General features: G+C 32.3%; 1 pseudogene; it reads left to right on the top strand.

The window, feature by feature from the left end:
* Positions 1–9,361, top strand: part of LOC115884536 — a 44,049-nt pseudogene that overhangs the window by 12,666 nt on the left and 22,022 nt on the right.

The following is a 9,361-nucleotide window of genomic DNA, read 5'->3' as shown; positions in this document are numbered from 1 at the left end:
ACTTCCACATATTTTTCAGTTGCTTTTTTTCTCCATATGACAGCCATTTGTGACAGACCAACAACATACGATAGAGACGTATTAATGCCATCACGCCAATGTCAGTCATTGAGAGCACGTTATGATTGTTGTGCCACAGGCGCCAACAAGGCCTTGTTTTACGACGAGCTTAAGTTACGTTCGAATGCGTATTGTTTCATGCAACATCCGATAATGAACAATATACCAGTCATAACCTGTTGTTTTATCACGATATCATATTTATTTGGCAGTGATTATCGATCAATGAAGACAGCGTTAGATGAACAGAAACCACCTATTCACGAAAAACGCTTAACACGCTATTTTATTTTTTTTTTACATATTTTTTAAAATGCGATGTTGTATTTAAAAAAAGCGCTTAAGCAGGGACTGATTAATCAATGATCCGTGATTTTTGAAACAAATTCTGTATACATTTTTAAAAAATCTTAAACAGCAAAAAAAACAAAATAAAACATGCGTGTTTAAGAGTTTTCCAAAAAAATTATGTTTTTAAATAAAAATATTGTAATATTTGAGGGTGGTTCACCCTGAACTGAATTTCGAAAACTTCTTATCGAACCTCTACACCTTAGAATCAACCTGTATGCCAATATTGAGCTTCAAAAAGTGAGTGGGGTTTGAGCACTTGACGATTAATCAAAGAGTCAGTCACTTAAGGATTTCATTATAGATATTATATGATTTATACCATCAAATAAATATTATAATTATTATTATAATAAACATTATATCATTGATAGGAAAATTTAGTAACATGGCTATTAATTGCCCTCTATTTAATAAAAAATATTTAATTACATGTAATGTGTAGGTTAAAATTTTGAACACAGAGAGAACAATAAAAACGTTACCAAACCAAACCAAAAAAAAAAATATTTATTAAACTTGAATTTGTTTTGATGCAAAACAAACAAGAGATAAGTTACATGGTACTAATTAATTGTTCATTACATAAATTTATCTTCACACTGAAAAATATAAATGAGACATATTAAAACCGCAAACCATGTATTTTAGCAACAGAGAAACACCAGAAATTATTCAACATACCAGATATTCAAACTTACGAAGATTAGCATTGAAAGAGCAACCAAGTCTAGAACTACTTCGTACACAAGCGCAACCATTAGAAATTACAGAATATCACCTAAGTAACAAAATTCCGACGTCCGACTAGTTTTGACTACGGAACGTTGAAATTGGTACTTTTCCCTGCCCTACGCATACCCAAAACCCCTCAGCCAAACGCACACGCGCACTTTAAACAGTTGTATTTCGAATCTTTAACGTTGGTAAACGCTGAAAGCACAACGTTGTTAGAAGTGGGGTTTTATACTGTTGTCATTACGTCGCCAGAAGGCATGTTTATTGTACTACAGAATAACAAACGTAATACAACGTTGTGCAACGTACTTTTATATTACGAGTGTAAGTACATGCCAATTGCGTAATACAACGTTTCATTAAACCAATTCCAAAGCAACTTCCCAAAATATAATCAATGATCATTGCTATCATGCTACTTGTTGATATCGATTTTGCTTGTGTGAAGTGAATCATTCTACTAATTCAACCAAAAAATCTCTGTAATTGTCACAGAGCAATTTGGTTAGACTTTTTTCTGTGGTACCACGCGCAAAGCCAGCAGATAGAAAAAGTATAATACTCTGACAACTTTTTACAGAAAAAGGGAAAAAAGTGGTTGAAGAAAGTCAGCGAGCAAGACAGTGTCCGAAAAATGAATCCACATCCTCACAATGTGCTACAAGTGGTAGCTTATCATCAAAGGATACTATAGAAATAAACAACAGTACACCTGAAGCCCATACAACAGAGTAATACTATGAGAATAATGATCCTCCAGAAGAGCAGTCAACTGAAATTCATCCTGACGTCCTTTCGAGCGTAAAAAAAATAAAACATTTTTAAGTCAGTGAAGTGCACAAAATAATATATCCCATTCAACTGTAAACTAGCTTTTAAAAGGATTATCATCTTGTGGTATAAAAGGGCTGCCGGTTGATGCACGTGGAGTGGTAAGATCAACAATACTTCCTGTACGGCTTTTTAACAATAAATCTGAATAAGAAGACTAAGGAAGGAGCATCAAAAATCTTAGGTACACCGCGATGGGCCTCCAATATGGCCGACTGTTCCGGTTTATCAGTGTCGTTCTAATTTTATTTAAAAATGAAAACTATGATGTAGGGTAGACGTGGGGTAGATAATAATTTGTTGTTTTATTTTACGTTGTGAATAAATGTTGGTAGTTATTAAAATTGTTATGTAAAATATATAATTCTAATAAAAAATAGATAAGTTATAATAAGTAATTATTAACACAAACATCCGATACGCCAATACTGAGCAGCTAAGTCAAATTAACGTATCTAAATTTCTGGACATCTAATCTTTTTTGACAAGTAATAAATAAAAGCTAAAATGCAAGAAAATATATAATTTAGTTAATTTAAGTGAATTTCATAAATGGTCGGTTTACTACACGCATGTATATTATATAGTCACTTTACTAGGCGAAAAAGTTGTTTCATTATTTCACCAATTTTTGCCGAGATCTACCGCAGGCTACACAACCAACTATTTTAGAGTCTTCTTTTTCGATAAAAATCGCGATAGTGTCACTGTTAATTTAAGTTCTGCCACACAATTTCCATCTAGATTTACCTTTATACAACTATCAGTAGAATAAATAATAAATAACATAAAAATAAGCTCCATAAAGACTGACAAATCCAAAAATTTCAAATCAACTAAATGTGTCAAATGAATCAAACAGAACTGTCATGATCCCCACCCCAGAGAGCTTATGGTGCCCTTTCCGCCCACCATGCATGAATCATTGGATATCCCATGCTCCTTTCTTAGTCTTCTTATTCAAAGCAATAAATAAATAGAAATACTGATCTAATGTCCAGCTTTCTTCTTTACTATTTTTTCCTTATTAAGAGCACTGTAAGAAGGAATTTTGTTATTTACCTCCTAGATGTCGGTAGGGTTCAGAGGTCCTATTTCGTCAAAGCAGGTGTCTATTTCTGAACCAAAGGTTGGCATAGGTGAGCTAAAGGTCGGTTACCGCACCTTATGCTCTATATTGGTATTTTAGAGGTTGCCTTAGGCAATTCCGCCATTTTAATACCATTTATTTTTTGTTGCTGGCGTTGTGGACAGATCGAATAAAATATCAGAAACAACAAAATACTGCGAATTTCGTTAAAAATGTATCTGTTAGGGTTGTAAACTAATTTTCCTGATAGATTTCGTATATTTTTCAAACTTAAACAAAAAAAGTTAGGTTAACCAAGTAAAACTATAATTTTAAAAATTAAACTAGGAAGCACAAAAAAGGGGTTTTGTCATATTTCCAAGTATCATGGTCACTTTCAACAGTAAACTAATCTTCGTTGATGAATTTCAATTGCCTACATCTCAAAACTTTGCAGATTTGTCGAACGTAAATTCACCTAGTTATTTCTTAATGGAGCATAATATATTCCATTTCTAATTCATACATCATTCATTTTGGTTTCCCATGGTTGAATATAGTAATATTTGACGACGAATATTTTAACTCTAACACCAAAATATCGCGAATCGACATGAAAAACAACTTTTAGCACACGACGTACTACGTCGCCTCAAACAACGTCGCCAACGTTGACGACGTTGTAGCGACCCTAAAAACATCCACCATTTTGGTGCAAATATGGGACGCTTAGACGTCGCTTCGACGTTGTCCGGCAACGTTGGGTTGCTCCTGGCGACGTTGTGATTACGTTGAACAACGTAATTTTGCTACTTGGGCAGGTCGGACTCGCACGAAGGGTTACGTATCATTCATTATCTATACAACATTAGACACTATATTATTATAAACATTTTTCCCGATTTAGCTGAAATTTTGAATGTGCGCATAAGTAATTTAAAAAAAAATGAAGAAACACATTACTAAAAATTGTATTAATCAATAATAAAGACGTAAAAATATGTAAAAATTAAAAAAAAATGATTAAAAAAAGTCGCCTTGACTAGGATTCGAACCTGCCTTACTACGGCTCCAACGTCATAGCAGCGTAAAGTCCTAACGCTTTAACTTGAAAGACTCTATGTAAAATTCTTCCTTAAAAGATAATGTTTAGTGAAAGTACTTTTTTATTTATAAACATTTATTTAATTTTGTTTTTAGTGTTTGTTCTTCTAGCGGCAACATATATACATTATCTGTAAAAATTTCAATTGTCTAGCTATAACAGTTCATAAGATAGACCTTTGTGACAGACGGACGGACGGACAGTCTTAGTAATAGAGTTCCCGTTTGTACCCTTTGGGTACGGTACCCTAAAAAACTAATTTGAAGGAGTCCTGGTATAGAAGTGAAGTAATTATACAGATATTTCTTTTTAAATTTGAAATAAAACATATAAACCAGCCAAAAAATTCGATAATAATTTACCGATAACTCGAAATCACAATTCCGAAAGCACAGCTAGTTAGTTTTCAACGATAATAATCTGCCTGTACGATCGAAATCCGGTTAATCTAATGGCGCTATTTTGAATAACGCAGTCAGTTAATGCGCGACATCTATTGTTGCTGACTTTAATTACGTCTCCAAAGTAACAATGCGATTGCAGTAGCGGAACTGGACAGTTATTAGGGGAGTCATTGGGATTCGCTTGGCGCCAATACCGGAATGGATATTGCCAGGTCTGGAGAGCTATAAAGTTATGTGCTGTTATGTTTCTTGAGAGGCCGCAGAGCAATTTGGAATTTGCATAGGTTATATCTAAATTTGAGAGCTATTTGATGGACTATTTGTCTGGGGATTCAAAGTTGTTTAAAGATGTGAACGAAAATTATATTATGTATTATACAGGGTGTTTCAAAAAACATTTGCCATCTCTGGTGGGAAGATTTCTCACGAAAAAATATGATTAAATATAATTTATTTTTAATACAAACATGGGTCTGATTCTGCTTTGTTTCATAGGCACAGCATGTTAAAGTCTTCATTTTTTTCCATTTATTTCATCATTCAATCAGAGTCACGCATCAGAGCGCACATTTTTTTTTAATATTCCAGTGACAACGCATGTGCATGTCTCTGGTGATGGCACCTGAATCCCCCTAGTTGGCAACAATTAATTTAAAAATCGCGCCCTCGGTGAGGTAACTAAAAGTTTATTTGATATGAACCGTACCTAAATGCTCAAATCAGTGGTACAAAAAAAAGGTAATTATTGGAAAAACTGGAAATCGTCCGATTTTTACCAAAATTGGTACACACCCTATTTTGAGGTCGTAGATTACGAATCTGAACTTTTTTTTCTGGCGGTCTCTTACAGTTTTTCAGAAAAACGAAAAATTATTTCAACATCGAATTTTTCTTAATTTCTCATATTTTTAATGTTTTCTGGCACATATTTTGTTAGGGATTCAATACACAATGATGCTTTTGCTATTTTCTGTTACTGTTTTAACCAATTCTATGCATAATAGAGGAAAACTGGCCAAAAAATAAATTTGTAAACAATCTGAAATGTTGGGTTATGTGTTTCTGGCATTTAAAGCAACGTTGTCAATTCTAAACCTAAATTTAGCGTGTTTTTTTTTCGCTCATTCTGGGATTACGAAAGGCGGTCGCCAGAAGAACGGCTCCTTCCCATAACTGCTATTTTACCAACGAGATATATCTGACTATTTATAACCACGAAGTTGCACGAAAGAGTTTTTATTGCATTGGTTACAACTTGAATGCGGAGGGTGTTAATCTTTTGTTGTTGTATTATACCAAAAAAGATTAACCCCCTCTGCAAAGAAGTTGAAACCAACGCAGTCAAAACACTTCCGCGTAACTTTATGGATATAGGTATAATAGGTATATTTAACTATTGTCAGACCTCATCATAGGTAATTTATTTAAAATCCCTAATCACCCGAAAAAATACAAGATATGGCAACGTTATAAATTTTCAAATTTCTAGATTAGGCCTAGAATATATTTGTCTCTCTCATTACATAGGAGAGAGGAAGAAGGATATATGAAATGTCAAACTTCGATCTGGTCTCAATGTTCTTTGTTATTTTGTTACGAAAAGTGTTTTTCAGTAAAGTTTTGGACATTTTTCTATCCTCAATCAAGTGTGGCTTTTAGGTGTCCATAATATAACAAAATATAGTGAAATTATTACTTTTATGGGCCGAGTCAAAGAAAAATTCAAAGTTGAAATTATTTCCTTCATTTTGAAAAACGGTAAGAGACCGACAGGAAAAAAGTCCGGATTTGTAATCTACGACATCAAAATAGTGTGTATACCACTTGGTGAAAATCAAAATATACCATAAAAAACTATTTAAGTAATGCAACAAACTAATTGACAAGGAAATGCAAATCATACCCAACAGAATTATGACTTTATCTTAATTATAATAATAGAGTTAGATAATTTAAACAATAATTAGACAAAGAGATGTAATTAACCAGATAGAATGCGACATAATATTTCGGAAATGAGAATTATTTGCGATGGAATCTTGTAATAGTCTAGTTCAACGTTCAAGGACTCTCGACCTGCGAAACAATTTGTCACTTGCATAATTAAGGAAGTTAGTTACCGTTTGGACAATAATTATTAGGATAAAGAGATGAATTTGGAGAGTTACTTTTATATAAATATAATATATCTTGTTTTAATAAAATCATGTACACTCAGATGCAAAAAAAAAGTAAGGTGCAGGTCTTTAATGAACATTAGTAACACTAACAGAACTAAGGATGTTAAAAAAATAACTGTAATAACTAAATGTACCAAACAAAAATCGTAAAAAAAAAATTTTGATCTATTTAAAATAGACCAAAATGTTAATCATTTATTTTTTGTTTGGCCTGTATAACTTTGAATGTAAGATATTTTATTTTTAAAAATATAGATGACTTATAAGATTATTCTATAGCGATTCTGAGGACTAGAATTTTAAAATTATTTTAAATATTCTCAGAAAAAATGCAGGAGCTGACCAAATTCACACTTGATTTGGGGCGAATTTGATCATCTCTTTCATATTGCATCTACGTACTGAAGAAACCATATAAAATTATGAATTTCGCCCTGACCTAAATATTTTTGTTAGTTAATTATTCATTTTCAAAGATCTCGGGGTCAAATTGATCATAAGGGTGAAATTGATCACTGCCCAACTTCTTGTGCAATCGCCCACAAAATTAAGTTTCTAACCTAAAAAAAAGCCGGCGTAAAATAGATATTTTACAGGCTAGAAATTTAATTTTGTTGGTGGCTATAGGTACATTACAAAAAAAAGATTTTAGTTTTTAATGTTGAACATGTTTATTAAACGACTAAGAGAAGTATTTTTTAATAAAAAAAAATTTTTTAATTATTTGTATATTAATCTTTATTATTGAGATAAAAGCTTCTGCTTAAAGGTCATGACTTAACTCGATAAAATAAATAAAAAACTTATTTTCTAAATAAAAACCAAACATTAAATTTTTACAACTAAATTTCTTTACATCGATGTCTTTTGAAATATGTATATAGCTTCACCGTCAATATATTCACTTCAGGGTTTGAAGCACTGCTAGAATGCTGCAGTTACCGGCCATCAAATTGATCATCTTCCACCGCTTTAAACTTATTCTTCGCAGCACCAATGGATTTCATACCCATCACTTCCACTCCTTCATCGGTTAGCTTCTGAATAATTGAGATATACCTACACTGTTTTTTACTATACGTATATTTTACTTTGTAAAGGATCCTTAGTATAAACTTTAGGATATATTTTTATTGGACCCTAAAAGTCGAAATAAAAATATATTTTATTTGGTTTAAATATATTTGAGAAGGAGCAGAATATACTATACACACGGTTTCTATCTACTTTAATGAATAACGTGTATCTACAAGCAGAAGAAAATCCATAAAAAAACTAAAAGAACAGTCAATTCATAGACGAATGCTTATATATAAATGTATTTTTTGCATTTAGACGCCTGATATAAAAGTTACTTTGAAAGATCTAAAACGAATAGTGAAGAATTTTTTTAAAAAAAAAAAAAAAAAAAAAATGGTAATAAATAAATAAAATTATTATTCCAAAATTTGGGATAAAACGGTAAGAACTAGGAAAAAAAGTTCAAAATAAAAAAGTCTTTGGAGCTTTAAATTTGCAGAATTATTAGGAAATGTTAGTATCAGGGCCGGATCTACCTATGGGCTGTTTGGGCTGCAGCCCAGGGCCCTGAGGTTACAAGGGGCCCCAGGCCCCGCGAAAACAATAGACCCATAGGTGAGAACTGCTGAATCGTGAAATAAAAATTGCAATTCAGGTTAAAAAGTTTAAGCCAGACAAGATGGCCCCTTGCCACTATGATGCTGTCAAAGCCTTAAAAAATAATTATGATGACATTATGAAAATTTTCAAGAGCTCTAGAAGAAAACGGGTTGAGAAAGTTGATTTCCGGAAAGAGGCACAAAATTTATTTATTTATTCAATAAAATGGCGAAACTCGAAACTGCAATTTTGATTATCTTTTGGGAAGAAGTTTTGGAGAGATTTCATTTAGTTAATAAAAAATACAGAGCCCTGGTTTAGACATTTGTGAAGGCAACAAGTTAATTGTTTCTTTAAAAGACTTTGTGAGCAACATACGACATCAATCAGATCAAATGTTACAGGAATACGACGAAAAAGCTAAAAAATTAAGTACCAGTGTAATAATAGACTACAATTACATAAACAAGAGATGCATTATCCCAAAATTTTTCAGATAAGTCTACAGGTGAAATCTCACTATACGGCGCAAGTGAAAGATTTTAGCATTAATGCTAAAAAGTTGCGTTGATGTTGGATTATGGATTTTAAATAAAAGGAGACAAGTCTATGAGATATATAGCAAAAAATTAAAAATTTTTAATGGACGGTAAGACAAAAATATCGAAAATATATATTTTTATTGTATGTTATTATTGATTACTATCCTGATGACGTAGACGAGCATTTAGTGAATGAGTGCATTCAATTACAATCGTACTTACTCCAATCTGTGTCTGAGTCTTACACCTCTTGCAGTGACATTTTATGCTTATGTATGAAAATAAACTTATTAACGTGTTCCCTAACTGCTATACCATTTTAAAGATTTTTAACATTGCCAATCACTATAGCTGTGAAGCAGAACGCTCCTTTTCCAAGATGTCCTATGTAGAAAATAAATATAGGACAACAATGTCGAACCATCGACTAAATAAAATGTTCAATGAACGAAGTACAACAA

This window comes from Sitophilus oryzae, unplaced genomic scaffold, assembly GCF_002938485.1.
Source record: "Sitophilus oryzae breed Bouriz unplaced genomic scaffold, Soryzae_2.0 scaffold_298_pilon_pilon, whole genome shotgun sequence".
Classification (NCBI taxonomy): domain Eukaryota; kingdom Metazoa; phylum Arthropoda; class Insecta; order Coleoptera; family Curculionidae; genus Sitophilus; species Sitophilus oryzae.
The sequence above is the reverse complement of the archived record's forward strand: the minus strand, read 5'-3'. Positions and strand labels throughout refer to the sequence as shown.